General features: G+C 35.5%; 1 pseudogene across 1 annotated transcript; it reads right to left on the reverse strand.

Annotated features, from left to right (window-relative positions):
* Nucleotides 1–6,163: 6,163 nt before the first annotated feature.
* LOC149564849 (pentatricopeptide repeat-containing protein At2g33680 pseudogene) lies at nucleotides 6,164–9,584 on the reverse strand (annotated as a pseudogene). Its single transcript, XR_016361965.1, has 2 exons — nucleotides 6,793–9,584; nucleotides 6,164–6,482 (listed from the first exon to the last, which is right to left on the reverse strand). The product of XR_016361965.1 is annotated as a pentatricopeptide repeat-containing protein At2g33680 pseudogene (transcript).
* Between the last annotated feature and the right edge of the window lie 5,889 nt (nucleotides 9,585–15,473).

Below are 15,473 nucleotides of genomic sequence, written 5' to 3' on the forward strand. Positions count from 1 at the left end.
TAACTCACTGTGGATGTGGGGCCTCACAACTCTAATACCATGTGAAAAATAAATCACAAAATCTAAAATTTTACTCGACACAAGGTGTCGAGTGACACTTTTCTCTGCATGCAATGGATACTGAGTGACAGGCAGTAGGTGTTGAGTGAACTTAGCACATGAAGGAGCTGAGTAGCTTGGCACAAGAGGGTGTCAAGTGAGCTTAGTCACTGAAGGAAAGGTGGAGACCGACTCAATGGTTGCTGAGTGAACTCGGTAGGAACAACATAAGAGAGAACTCAGTTAAAGGGTAAGTTGAGTGAGTTGTTCAACAGACTTAAAGTCTGAGCATTTTCTCCATCAAAATGCAAAGGTAATAATAGAAATTTTGATAAAAGCTAAACCTAATATTGAATAGATAGAAGTGATGAACTAGAACAAGTCAAATATTTGGAGGTTTGCTAATATGCTTGCTTGCTTGGTTTCTATTTAAATACTTAATCAATTATTACAAATGGTTAGTGAACAGATTGTCCTTTTTAACAATTATCAGATTTACTCTATGCCCAACTTTATAACAGGAACAATGACCATTCACAACAGTTGAGAAAGTGTGGTTTTATCTACCTTTCTCTCTGAATTTTTATAAGGTACAACTCCCTTGTCAGTTTTACAATGAATTCAATATTACTTTTACACTTTTTCCTGAAAGTACCTAAGGATCTCTCAATTGCTCTTGGGCAATGAGGTATGAAACAATACAAACTTCGAGTAAATGATTGAAAATAAACCATCACACATGTGAAATCCACTTCAAAGAATGAATCTTCATCACGAAATATGACTTGAATTAAGAAACTAAACTAATGCACTTACAAGAAGAGAACAACGACCAAGATTTCCAAATTGCCAAACCACATTCACAAAGTAATGATAATCTGACGCTTTGAACACCAAGTCTCAAAGTTCAAACCCAAAATTCTTCATATATGTAAATAACACTTCCATGCACAAAGTCTTAGAAAGAAAAACTTCCATATACTATCTCAGCTCACTGTTTTTTTTTAACTATCTAAGTCTATAACATATACTATTATCTCCCTCTGTATTGAATTTCAACTTGAAGAAATTGATCTGCTGCAAGGTTAGCCTTGAATGGTCCCTCTTTAGAACTTATTCCTCATTCTTGCAGTCTCTCCAAAGATCTTCTAAATGTGGTGTGGCTAGAGGATGAACTTCAAGGCCGAGAATTTGGGCTGCATACCCTTTACTATCGAAATTTCTCCTACTATGGTAGAAACCAAGGTTGAACCCGAGTAGATTGCTTCTAATGATGGAAGCATTGTCCATACTACTACACACGAATGAACCCAATTTGACAGGAAAATCCATTTCCCAATCTTTCTGTGGTAGATTATCCTTGATAACATGAAAGAGTTGCCTGCATAACTCAACTAACACAAAGCAATCTAGAGCATACCAGGGTAACTTCACAGGTTCATCATCGAATCCACCGACCCTCAAATACGTGAACATGGGGAATTGGATAAAGAAGTTCCCATATTGTTGAACCAAATTCTGCGCCTTAGGAGAGAGTCTCAACATCCTTGCCCCTTCTAAAGACAAGCAAACGTTGTCCAAGAGTACATCATGCACTTTGCAAAAAATCCTCTAAAACTTTGTCCTTTTGCAAAGTAGGACAATATTGAAAAACAGTCATCTCTTTAGTCCATATCTCATGAGGTAGGGGAGTGAGATCACACATACAGGCAATGCAATAGGTTAGATATGAGGCCATGTGGAAATCTTTGTGGGACTCCTTAGCGTGCTTAAGTTGGGTTCTCAAAGAAGTTGCAATAATATCTGCCCAATCCATCCATTGATCACCCTTCATAATGATCTCAACATATTTGAACATCCATTCCACAAATAAGAACACATTTATTGAACCTTTCACACAGTGTAGCAATACAACTAGGTCATGTATGTGGGGTTTCATGTGATCTTTGGTAATGACCTTAGGGAGTCTAGACCCGCCTCCATAGTTAACCTCAGTCCATTTTCTGGCCATGGTGTTTCGGAACTTACTAGGGGCTGCCCTATATTTAGCTAAATCTTGAGTAGGTGAGAATGAGGCAAAGGTATTTGCTATTAACTGCAAAACAGAGGAAATGGTTTCCCTTGAAATGGAAAGGATAGTTGTGTCGTCTTTGGTCACAATATTCTTACTTTTGATGTCATAATGATCTATACATAGTTGCAAGAGCTTGAGACTTACAAAGGCGGGAGGGAATGCAGCGGCTTCTATCAATCCACTAGTTAACACCTCCATGCATCCATTAGTCTCATTGGCACGTTCTAGGAATATGGCCTGTAAATTTCCTACTTTTACCCCTTGCAAATTTGTATCACAGATAATTGGCCTTTCACATTCAAAACTTGAAACATTACTGAGGAAGTGTAAAACTGACTTCATTGCTAATCAAACATGCAAAGCCTTGAGCAGATAAACTCTTGACAATAATACAGATTGCAAAACAAAACAAAGATTGTCAAGTTCTCACCTTTTTCGCTGAAAATCTAGTACTTTCCCTATTCTCCTTAATAGCTCCTTTACAAATTCAGTTCTTCGCATGATGATTTTAAAGGGAACCAGTTGGCTTTTTATAAAAAAGGCATTTGCATGCGAAAGTATCAAATAATAATTAGGCCTTAACGACATACCGCTTCGATCACCTTCACACGTTCGAAAACCATCCTGCACTAGCATTTCATTTAATGATTTCCCTTTTGGCGGCTGCTTTGTTTATAATTTGCCCAATCATTTCCTCAAACTGAAGATCTACCTCACTCGCAATAATGATGATGTTCACTCCTCGAAAAAAGAAATGGCCTTCAAATCGTGATTTTCTTACAACATCATAAATAGATGACGATGCGTCGTACGTCCAGGCTGGAAATGTTGATTATGTTGCCTTGAATTGCATTGAACTACTTCGAATCGAGGTTCGAAGTGGTTTGAAGTACCTTAGGAGAAAGCACTGCTACATGAGAAACAATCTGCCAAAGAAAGATATTAGAGCAAAACCTTATGTTGAACTACTTTGAACTACTTTGAACCGAGGTTCGAAGTGGTTCAAAGTGGTTCAAATAAAGGAAAGAACTACTGCAAATGTTCAAGGACTTTGACCGATCATCTTGGGAACGATGAATTCTGGGACAGCAAGGAAAAAAGAGTTCAATCGACGACTAGCAGAAGAGAAAGGGAAGTTCAAAATGGAAACTCTATCTATGACTAACACAAATCTAGGAGCATTTGGCTTCAACTAGAGTCAAAATACATTAACCTTAAAAACTTCTATATATGGTATTAACTTGCAGCACTAGATGGTTGCGTACAATAATGCTTGAAGCAATCACTGCTTTAGTAGGTCAAACAAAATAACTTACGAAGAACAAGAAGAATTTGATCTTGTGTTGTTGCAACTCTGATCTTCTTCCTGAAACTTCTTTCTACTCTCTGATTGCTCTAATATTTTTTCTTCTTCCTTTTGCTGCTCCTTATCTACTAACTCTTGATTGAATGAGCATATTTTCCTTTTTACCTATCTCAAAAACTTGCCCTCTCATTTATGGATTTGAACTCACCTACTCGCATTTAATGTTTCTAACTATTGTTACTGTAGGTCATCAGGGTGGTAGGTGGGAGTTTGACTCAAGGGGAAACCACTCAAGCCTGAGATATTTCAAAATAACTCTATGGTTAGATACTTGCAATAAACAAAAATATGATAGAGAAAAGAACACGAATGGCTATTGACACCTATCTAATTGAATTGCCACCTTAGAGTAGTGCATGGAGGAAATAACAAGGAATCATATCCAACATTTGAAGAACGATAAGGATATATAAATATATATCAGCATAGATATTATTGGTGACTCAACAAGCAATAGACTCCACACAAATAACATAATTTGGGTCAAGTATCATTTTGCAGATATATGAAAATGTGATGAACTACCATAATTTGGAAAGATAATTGTATATAAGGAGGCAATGTATTTTACTTCATCCATGTATTGTCCTGGGGTTTGACAATAAACATGAATCGGTTCTTTTTAGAGCTTGAAGGGAAAGAAAATGTGGTATGGAGTATTTAATTTACTGAATCTTCAAAAACCACCAAGACTTGATGAGAATGAATAGAAATTGTGGCAAGATAAGGATGATTCATATTCCCTAGAGCATATTACTAGGTAATATCTATGTGCTAAGAAAAAATTCTAATTTCAGACCAATGGCCAGGCTTACATTTCCAGATTGGATACTATTCAAAAGGATATTCTTAGCGGGAATGTTTAGAGTCATGACTTGAGAAATTCTTCTTGATCTAACTATCTATGATCGACCACTTTGAACATCTTGGGTGTGAATATCGTGATTTTGGTTCAAATTGCATTTCACATTGTGGAAATATATTAGCATCGACTCTATTGAAGGAACATTAGGCATTTGCATGGGATGTAACTGAGCAAAACAATATAAAATGCATGGATATTTGAAATGGTAATTACCGTGAACTATGGATCTGAGCATCCATGAAAAACTATTTTCCCTAAGCTTTACTAACAAGTGACTAAATGTGGACTGACATTTGCACATATTTGTTGAATGTGTAATTCTATTGTACCGGTTTGGGCCAGTTTCAAAGAAGCATTTGGGTTGCCATATTTCCTGTTCTAAATTGGAGATATATGTGTTTATTCCTATTCTCATAGAAGAAGTGGGTATTTAAATATTTAAATGGATTCAATTCATTTTTCTAAACTTGGTGTAAACATTCAGTGCATCTATGAGAAGATTCATAATCAGGTTGACGCACCTTTAAGGTTTATAAATCTTGGGCAAACCGTGTATAGTGTGGAATTGGACTTGGAGATTCTACTATTAAAAGTTGATTATTAAAGAAATGACTATTAAAAAAATATATTAAAAAATTGCTACGTCTAAAAATTAAAGAGTAAAGATCGTGTTTCGTCTACCTTTCTATTGCAAGGAGAGAAGATTCCTTTACATGAAGCTATCATGGCTTACTAACAGTTTGAATCTAACACCTTCAATTTAATGGCTTACTCATCAAATGAAATCCATCATATGTGTATTTGCAACTTCTTCTACAATTTCCTTCTCTTGAAGAGTGAGAGCGGATCACACTTTTGTACTCTTGATTACATTCCTTCGAATAGTCATATCAAAGAAATCATCTAAATTTATGGATACTTGGAATATGCCATGATGTATGAGATTATATTAGGGGCTAATGATGATGAATGTAGACTACTTCGGCTCAAATTTGCATCTACTTATAATCAAGAAAGATCAAGATCCATTTTTTAACAAAATCGTATGCTAGAAATAACTTGCAATCATGGTTATCGAAATGTTTTTTAGGGCATTTAAACTTCATCATTGAGTAGTTCTTTGCATGTTATTATGTAGGCTAGTTGCACAAGTGGATGGAGAATTTCCATCATCTCATGTTAGCTTACCGCTTTCAAATAGTGTTTTGAATGAGAAATATTTTTGACTTTATTATCTCACTTTCCATTTATCTTTCCTTTTTTATTGCAATGAATATAAAGAATGCATGTGTTATGTAGTCTGTTTTTTTAAAGATGGGGGGTTTGATGTTCAACCTAGTCTGAATTATTACTAACTTCAATTAAGAATTATAACCTTACCAAAGTCAAGATAGAACATGATAGAGCCCTATGTGATCTTAATATGGATTTTTTTATCCAAACCCCAATGTTCTTGGTAGTTGGCCTAGTTTTGGCCTAGTTGTCTAAGAGGACTTTGAATGCTGTAAATCTTAAAATATCACTTAATCTTGACAAAGATACTAGTAATAAGAATAGTGGAGGTTATTACCTTGTTAACATTTCTATTCATAAGACGAGAGCCTGAGAAGAACTTGAACCACCCAGTTATGCTTTGTCTACGAACATCAACTATGTGGATTCCATTCCTTTAGTAAGGTAAATAACAGCTCTACGAAAATCAGATCTAACTAATGGTTGTCTAGAGGCATAATTAGTATTCTAGAGCTACTAATGGATACTTATTTACCCCAAAGTTTTCCGAAAACTCTACATTTTTACCCCCATTGCTGAACATACATTGGTAGAGGCATACTTAACGTTTTAGATTTATTGAGCACAATCTTATGTAAAGCTAATCAACGGGTTCTCTTTCTAGCACAATGTTTTGTAGAGCTTATCGACGGGTACTCTTTCTCGCACGATGTTTTGTAGAAACTCTACATGCTCTTTAAAGATCAAACAAACGGTTGACTTTCTTGCCAGACCATAAAGCTGATCTCAACAATGCATGTCCAGCTTGAATCTCTAATGAATGTTTACTGAACTTACAGATTATTGGACTTGATAAAATGCAACTTATATTTATGGCTCCATATATCAAATTCCTTCTCTCGTGCCTGTTCACAAGACAATCTTAACTTATTTTCATTACAAATGTGAAAATTTCACAATATACATATGTGGATCTAAAATACGTCTACAAGAGATATATCGCGAAATACATTATTGCAAGGAAAATTTGAAAATTGAAGTTGTCAAGAAAAGCAAACATCAAATTCTAAAACCTGTTTTGATTGATGCTCCACAAGGGTATTGACAATAACTTTACTGGGAATTATATACTTCTTGATGTCCTATCATCACTGATATTCACAGAAATATATCACCATATCACCTCTGTAAAGTGTAGGAAGCGAGATTCCTTACCATTAAGAGAGATTCCATTTAAGTATTGATATTGATATTCAAAAGATGCAAGTGTCTTATTCCAGTGGCAGCACCAAGAGTATTCCTTCAGCTCATTCTCCATGTCATAGAGTTAAAATTTACATTTTCACAATGTCCAACCTTTCCGCTCAGACAGCACATCCAACCCTCCAGGTTTTCTCTTTATTTGAAAATGCAATCTGCCACCCACAACAAAAGCATGCACCCCTTTCATGGACTGCAATCTACTTACAACCCATCCTGTTTACAATCTCCTTCTCATCTATTTCACCAGCTTTCTCATTCCTGTTCTGTCATCCTGTCTTCCAGTTGCCATGAAAGTTGGGTGATTTTTCCTTTTTGCGAAAGAAACATGAGTTGTAGTTCAAATCTGAAATTAAGCATTCATAAAAATGACATGAAAAGTGAAGTCGCCTAAAATAACTATATAAAGAAAGGATTCATTGAGATCCAGTTCTGGTTGTGATAATTGCTCAACAAGAAGATTGCCAACAAATATTCTCGGACATAACATATTTCTTTCCATCCTACTGATTGCCAACAAATATTCTCGGACATAACATATTTCTTTCCATCCTACTATCAGGAGTATTCGCATGGAACGGACTATTTACTGAATATTGAAAGTGACTCACGTCACTTAATCTTTTGCCATTGCATTGAAAAGATGAACTTGTCCGGAGAGCAATGGTTCCTGCATAATCTAAGGTTCCAATGAGCTTTTAGAGAGATTCCACTAAGTTTATGCTAATCATGTCCAAGGGTTGGTAATGGCTACTTTAACACAGTGATTATTCGTGTGCCACATCATATGGTGTAAAATTGGCATTATTACCCAACCTTTTACCATTCACTTGACCAGTTCTTCCAGTCATTCACAGATTTCCTTTATTTGTGCATGTAATCTACTATCGAAGACATAAGCGTGCATCTTGTTATTGACTTCAATCCAACTACATCCTGCTTCCTTTCTCACTCCCTTGTCTTTCATCATCTTTCTTACTCTTGCTCTGTCATCCCATCTGCCAGCCGCAGCATAAATGTTGGACAGAAGCACATAGGTTGCAGCATCTTCTGGATCCAAACTAAGCAGGTGTTCAGCAGTGCGAATTCCTGACTCTATATTACCACAGCTTTTACAAGCACCAAGCAGTGTTTGCCACACCATAATACCAGGTTTAAATGGCATGGAGTTGATAAAATCTTCGGCCTGAATTAACTGTCCAGCGCGTCCAAGGAGATCAACCATGCAAGCATAATGCTCTTCTCTTGCTATGATACCATAACCCCTACTCATCAATTGAAAGTAGTAATGGCCTTCTGCTACAAAGCCCTTATGGCAGCAAGCATGAAGAACTCCAAGAAAAGTTATATGGTCAGGCTTTGTTTGTGTTCTTTGCATTTGTTCAAAAAGCTGAATTGCATCCTTACCTTGTCCGTGCTCTGCATATGCTAGAATCATCGAATTCCATGAAGTTGAATTTCTCTCAAGCATTCTTTCAAATATTTCGTGTGCATCGTCAATGTTTCCACATTTCGCATACATGTTAACAAGGGCGTTCCCCACCGTGACAACCCACTCTTTGCCGAACTTCTTTACATGAGCATGGACTTGCTTGCCTATTTCCAAAGACAAACTGGCACATGCTGTAAGAACGCTGGAGAAGGTGAATTCATCTGGATCAATTTCTTTCTTTCTCATAGTGCAGAAGAGCTCCAGAGCTTCCATCCCAAATCCATTCTGCACATATCCTCCAATCATTGCAGTCCATGATACTGCATCATGGCAGAGCGACCTTCTGAAGGCTTTGTCTGCATCATCTATGCTTCTACACTTTGCATACATATCAATGAGAGCACTAGTAATATACATATTGGATTCCAGTAGTCCCGTTTTGAGTACAAGAGCTTGAATTTGTTTACCCGATCCCAAAATCTTAGTATTCCCACAACCCCTCAGAACACTAGCGAAGCTCAGAGCATTCGGCGCAATGCCAACGCTGTGCAATTCGGAAAACAGGCTCAAGGCCTCGTATCCAAGTTCATTCTGGGCATATCCTGCAATTATAGCAGTCCATGAAACAACATTTCGCTGAGGCATTTTGTCAAACACTTTACGTGCAATCTCTATACCACCACACTTACAATACATAGTCACAAGGGCATTGGCAACAGGTATATCTAATTGAAAAGGAAAAGTTTTAATGATGTGAGTGTGAACCTGTTGTCCTTGTTCAATTGCTTCTGGCAAAGAACACGAACTGATCACGCTTGTGAAGGTTCTGGAATCTGGCTTAATGCCTTCATGTTGTAGGTGAGAATAGCGGTCAATAGCCTCTGCAAATTGTCCATTCTGAGCATATGCTGCGATTATAGAGTTCCATGATACCAAATCTCTGTTGGGTATTCTCTCAAATACTCTCACTGCATCATTCAGTCTTTGGCATTTATAATACATTGTGATCAGGGCATTAAACACAGATACATCTGATTTTATTTGGCTTTTTAAGATAAGAGCATGCATAGATTGGCCATGGTGGAGTAGTCCAAGCTTTGAGCAGGCGATGAGAACACTGGTAAATGCAACATGGTTTGACCTGAGGCATGCAGATTGCATTTGACGGAATAGTTTGAGAGCTTCATAGCTGAAACCCTCTTGTGTATATCTTACAATGACCTTGGTACGCTGCACTGAATATGCCTCAGCCATTTTCCGTAATATAGTTATTAAGTTCGGGAATTACTTATCCCCTATAACAGTGGCTTCTGTCGACTATTCGTCAACATGGTTTATTCGTAAGACTAAAGAGACATTTATCTACACCATTGTCTATACACCATCCAAAGTGATTCTAATTGTAACCAGCAATCACATTTTGGTGTGCAATGGTTACACTTATTTTGGTTTATCAGGAAAAACCAGGAAAAAAAACTTATTTTCTTTTTGTAAAATTTGTTCATTGCAGAAGGTTGATTAATAGGTCAGTAAATGATGATGTTTTGTTAAAATGGTTCTAATAGTCAAGTGATATCTTTAAAACAATCATGCATATACTTACAGGTATCTAAACACAACTGAGATAAAACATCTTGACTATCTTTCCAACAGTGTAACGTGCACTTCCAAGCTATGTGCTGAAAGTTATGACTTCTAAATAGTTTTTCATAGTTTTGATATTTTATTTTGTTATAAACATTATTGGGGTTGTTGATTTCTTTTCGAAGGGATGTTGGTGGCCCTTCAGATTCATCATACTTTGTATAAACTTGAATTCTGAATGAAATTAATCAGTTTTTGGCTTGCATAATCTGTTGTCCAAGAATTGTTCTATTCACATTAGAATTAACAATATTGTAGATTGTGATGTGAATATCAGGATTTAACTGTGTGATTTTTGAGTCAAACTCGATGACCCATGTTTCATGAGTAGTGATTCAACATGAATCCATCTCTCATGAGAATAAATGGAACACTTAGCACTCATTGGATCTAGGTGATGCTCACAGGGGTGAAGCACCGGGACTTCCCGGGAGGTCACCCATCCCAGTACTACTCCAGCCTGAGCGCGCTTAACTACGGAGTTTCCTCCACAGTTAAACCCAAAGCTTGCAACCCCATTTGCAAAACCTTCACCAAGTGTTGTGCCTTATGAACCATTCATTAGAAAGCCCCTTAAGCTCATCAATTGATAAGTAGGAGATGATTTCCACAGCTAGTCAAATTGTGATGTGAATATCAGGATTTAACTGTGTGATTTTTGAGTCAAACTCGATGACCCATGTTTCATGAGTAGTGATTCAACATGAATCCATCTCTCATGAGAATAAATGGAACACTTAGCACTCATTGGATCTAGGTGATGCTCACAGGGGTGAAGCACCGGGACTTCCCGGGAGGTCACCCATCCCAGTACTACTCCAGCCTGAGCGCGCTTAACTACGGAGTTTCCTCCACAGTTAAACCCAAAGCTTGCAACCCCATTTGCAAAACCTTCACCAAGTGTTGTGCCTTATGAACCATTCATTAGAAAGCCCCTTAAGCTCATCAATTGATAAGTAGGAGATGATTTCCACAGCTAGTCAAATTGTGATGTGAATATCAGGATTTAACTGTGTGATTTTTGAGTCAAACTCGATGACCCATGTTTCATGAGTAGTGATTCAACATGAATCCATCTCTCATGAGAATAAATGGAACACTTAGCACTCATTGGATCTAGGTGATGCTCACAGGGGTGAAGCACCGGGACTTCCCGGGAGGTCACCCATCCCAGTACTACTCCAGCCTGAGCGCGCTTAACTACGGAGTTTCCTCCACAGTTAAACCCAAAGCTTGCAACCCCATTTGCAAAACCTTCACCAAGTGTTGTGCCTTATGAACCATTCATTAGAAAGCCCCTTAAGCTCATCAATTGATAAGTAGGAGATGATTTCCACAGCTAGTCAAATTGTGATGTGAATATCAGGATTTAACTGTGTGATTTTTGAGTCAAACTCGATGACCCATGTTTCATGAGTAGTGATTCAACATGAATCCATCTCTCATGAGAATAAATGGAACACTTAGCACTCATTGGATCTAGGTGATGCTCACAGGGGTGAAGCACCGGGACTTCCCGGGAGGTCACCCATCCCAGTACTACTCCAGCCTGAGCGCGCTTAACTACGGAGTTTCCTCCACAGTTAAACCCAAAGCTTGCAACCCCATTTGCAAAACCTTCACCAAGTGTTGTGCCTTATGAACCATTCATTAGAAAGCCCCTTAAGCTCATCAATTGATAAGTAGGAGATGATTTCCACAGCTAGTCAAATTGTGATGTGAATATCAGGATTTAACTGTGTGATTTTTGAGTCAAACTCGATGACCCATGTTTCATGAGTAGTGATTCAACATGAATCCATCTCTCATGAGAATAAATGGAACACTTAGCACTCATTGGATCTAGGTGATGCTCACAGGGGTGAAAATCATCTCCTACTTATCAATATTGTAGATATCACCCCTGATATTGTAAACCGAAATCATAGTTTAGATCAAGATTGTAATATATATATATATATATATATATATATATATATATATATATATATATATATATATATAAGACTGTAAATAATAGCTTTCATTGCTTATTAGATTTGGCTATCAATCCTTATAGCTAGGGCTAGGTATGCCCCTTTTTAGTAAACTATAAATTTCTGAATTTTGGTTGGAAGGAGGTAATGTGGAGATGAAGCTTAAATGTATAATTGCTTTGGTTTTTCAATAGGGTAAGATGATCACCCAATTTTGCATTCTAAGCTCAACATAATGGAAATATACAAGGTAGTTATAGTTAGGTTAACAGACATAGATAGGATTCTAAAGGTAATGATAATACAATTTGTTCCTAAAATTGATTGGTAGTCTGTAAACGGAGATAAAAAATGAAAATTTAATAATCATTGGAATAAAGGATATGAATGAATGAAGTAAAACCAAATGAAGTATTCTTAGGTGGAAGTTTAGAGTGTAATTAAAGGGAGGGTGTGAAATATTGGTTATGGCCCCAATTTTATAAGCATCTTCATTTCAAGCCTTTCACATATGAGCAATATCTTCCATAGAGTAAATTTAATTTACACAAGCTTGATGTGGTAGAGTTGGAAATGAGTAGATTAAATGTAAACTATTAGCTCCTTGTTTGAATATCAGGGAGTTTAATTAAATCTTTGGATTGATATTAGTGATAAGTAATGACAGTAATAACCCTAAAAACAAGTGGTGTATGGAAGTAATGAAATCGCATAATTTGATACCATATGTAGTTAATGAAAGCGTGTTACAATTTTTGGATAGGCATATGTAGGTAATACATTTTAATCATAGTGATAATATCCTAAAGATCATCCTAGTTGGCAAGCATTAGCCATTAGAAGTCTAGACAATTAATTTGATCATAAGATACTCTAAGCATATGTGATGTCCCCTTTCCTTTTAGGATCCATTATTATAAATGATTATTTAATCAATTGACATGATCATATTAGTTATTTTAGTTATCAAAAGATAAGATTATTTAGATTTAGGATCAAAGAATATATATGTTATCCAAGTTGCCTAGACATCATCTAAGGACTCCCTCAAAGTTTATGCCAAGTCCATTTCATGCAAATTTGTGGATTGATGACCCCAACCCTCTATTGGATAAACTCATTAGATTTGATTTATACAAGCTCCTCCTTGATAAAAGCATATACCTTCAACCAATAAATAAGTTGATAATGTTGAAAATTATCTACTTTAATAATTGTTTATAATAATGATTAGAGACTTTTCTTTAATATTCCACAATATTTATAATTATGAATTGAGAGAAAATATATATTGATGATACTAAGATTTAACTCCCCCATCTTAATATAGTATAAGGGGTTTATTTTATAATCTAACTTTATATGTTTGTCAATTACAGATACACATTTAAAATATGGAAATTGTCTTATATAGCTCATGCTACCACATTGACCCTACATTTAAGAATCAATAGGTGACTTGGGAACAATGTGTGTGTGTGTGTGCGTGTGTGTGTATGAACATGGGTCATAGAAAACATACAAACCTTGATATTGTTACTCATTGGTTTACTTGAATGGTAATATGGGTTGGTATCACTTTACAATGCATTCCTCCTATCTATGTGTCCCATGGATAGTTACTACAAGAGGGGTAGTTATATTGTATACCTATTCTAATATACATTTCCTTCAATGTTGATGTGTACTATTTTCTATATCTTCGATAGATTATTATAAATCCCTCCACTTGTTCAATCCTTATATATCCATGCCCCATAATGTAGAGTATATATATAGCCCTACTCATACATGAGAAGGGTCGTTATCTTTCTTCCTTGGTGGTGAGCAATGTTATTTGTAAATGTTTGATTGTGTTATTTAATTATAATGATAGTTTATATGCATCTTTTATGAAGAATTTGATATTCAAATTGAATTAGTATTTATATTCTAATGTTTAAAATTTCATATATATATATATATATATATATATATATATATATATATATATATATAGAGAGAGAGAGAGAGAGAGAGAGAGAGAGAGAGAGAGAGAGAGAGAGAGAGAGAGAGAGAGAGAGAGAGAGAGAGAGAGATTTTTATTTTCTTATTATTATATATGATAACCAGTTAGCTATTAGTGAATCCTTATTGATTATGTTTTAATACTGGATTCCACTATCTAAGGGGATATTGTAGCTTAGTTGTTAATTAATATAAATTTTTATGTTAAATAGTAATACCAGTTATATATAGGGAGTGCATTAAAGTTGTAGCTTGCTAAACAAGGAACATATATTTTATTTAATGGCTAAAATGTACACAGGACCAAAGAACATTTAGTATTTAATGTAATTACTATCTGGTCAAATATGGTATTACAAATGGTTAAGCCAACTTTGTGGTCAAAGGGGAATGGATTTTCCACTTTCAACACCTTAATAAATAAACGATAAGGGGTTTTCCCTAATGCGAAAATTGGTAATGACATGGAAATAATTCACCACAAAGGAGGAAAATCTAACAATTTAGATAAATGTGATGTGGACGATGAGTGCAAGGATTGAATGCAATGCAACAAAGGTAATGAAAAAAGATAAAAGAGCATAAAGAACAAACAAGATGCTTCCAATGGTCATCCATGTTTTTTATTAACTATGAACTATCCATTAACAAAATTAGCTTGTTCATCTCAAGTAAAAATGTCTTCAGTGCAATCATCAGCTAGCAATCTCAATTAGGTGTGCAATGGGTACCTTCAAAAGGTGTAGAAAAAGTCAATTGAGAAAAATTCTCTTAAAGTTTCAATTGAAAAGTGATAAATTCAAAGCAATTATGAAATGACTTACATGGGGTTCCAACATAACTGGGAAAAAAGATCAAACTCTTGCCAAAAAGATTAATATAAGTCTTTTTTTATAGTATAAGAAGAAAGTAAGAGAAATAGAAAGGAAGATAGAGGCATACAAAGAGAAATATAGACGGGGACATGTAAGAGGAGTAAGGATATAGAGATGAAGAGGAAATGGGTATAAAGATAAATCAAAGAGGGATAGAGATAATTTGAGGATCTATTGAGATAAAAGAGATACATATATAGAGAGGGGGAGATACGATGGTAGACAGATAATGGGAGAGATGGGAGAATAAATATTGAGAGTCAAGATATAAAAGAAAAGAAATATAGATATAGATGTATGGGAAGAGGGAAAAAAGGGGAAGGAAAATATGGATGAATAGTGAGAGGCAAGAATGTCTAAAAATAGAGAAGGATAAATGAAGCTTAGAGAGAGAGAGAGAGAGAGAGAGAGAGAGAGAGAGATAATTTTATTATATATAAAAATTGAACTTACCTAAACTTTGTTAAACATTCACTTTTCAATAGAAATTATAGAAAGTAAATTTTCTAACTCAATAAATATTTATTGAGTGAAACTAAAAAAAAATGAAAGCAATAATAGAGATAAGGAGAGAGAGATATTTAATCAAGCTATATAATTTTTCCATATTTAAAACTTCAACCTACCTAAACTTGGCTTAAATTTCAATTTTTAATATGAAATTATAAAAAAGTGTCTTTTATAACAAAACAAAGACTTATT

The sequence above is a fragment of the Cupressus sempervirens genome, chromosome 3, assembly GCF_028749045.1.
Source record: "Cupressus sempervirens isolate cs-2001-9-10 chromosome 3, ASM2874904v1, whole genome shotgun sequence".
Lineage (NCBI taxonomy): Eukaryota > Viridiplantae > Streptophyta > Pinopsida > Cupressales > Cupressaceae > Cupressus > Cupressus sempervirens.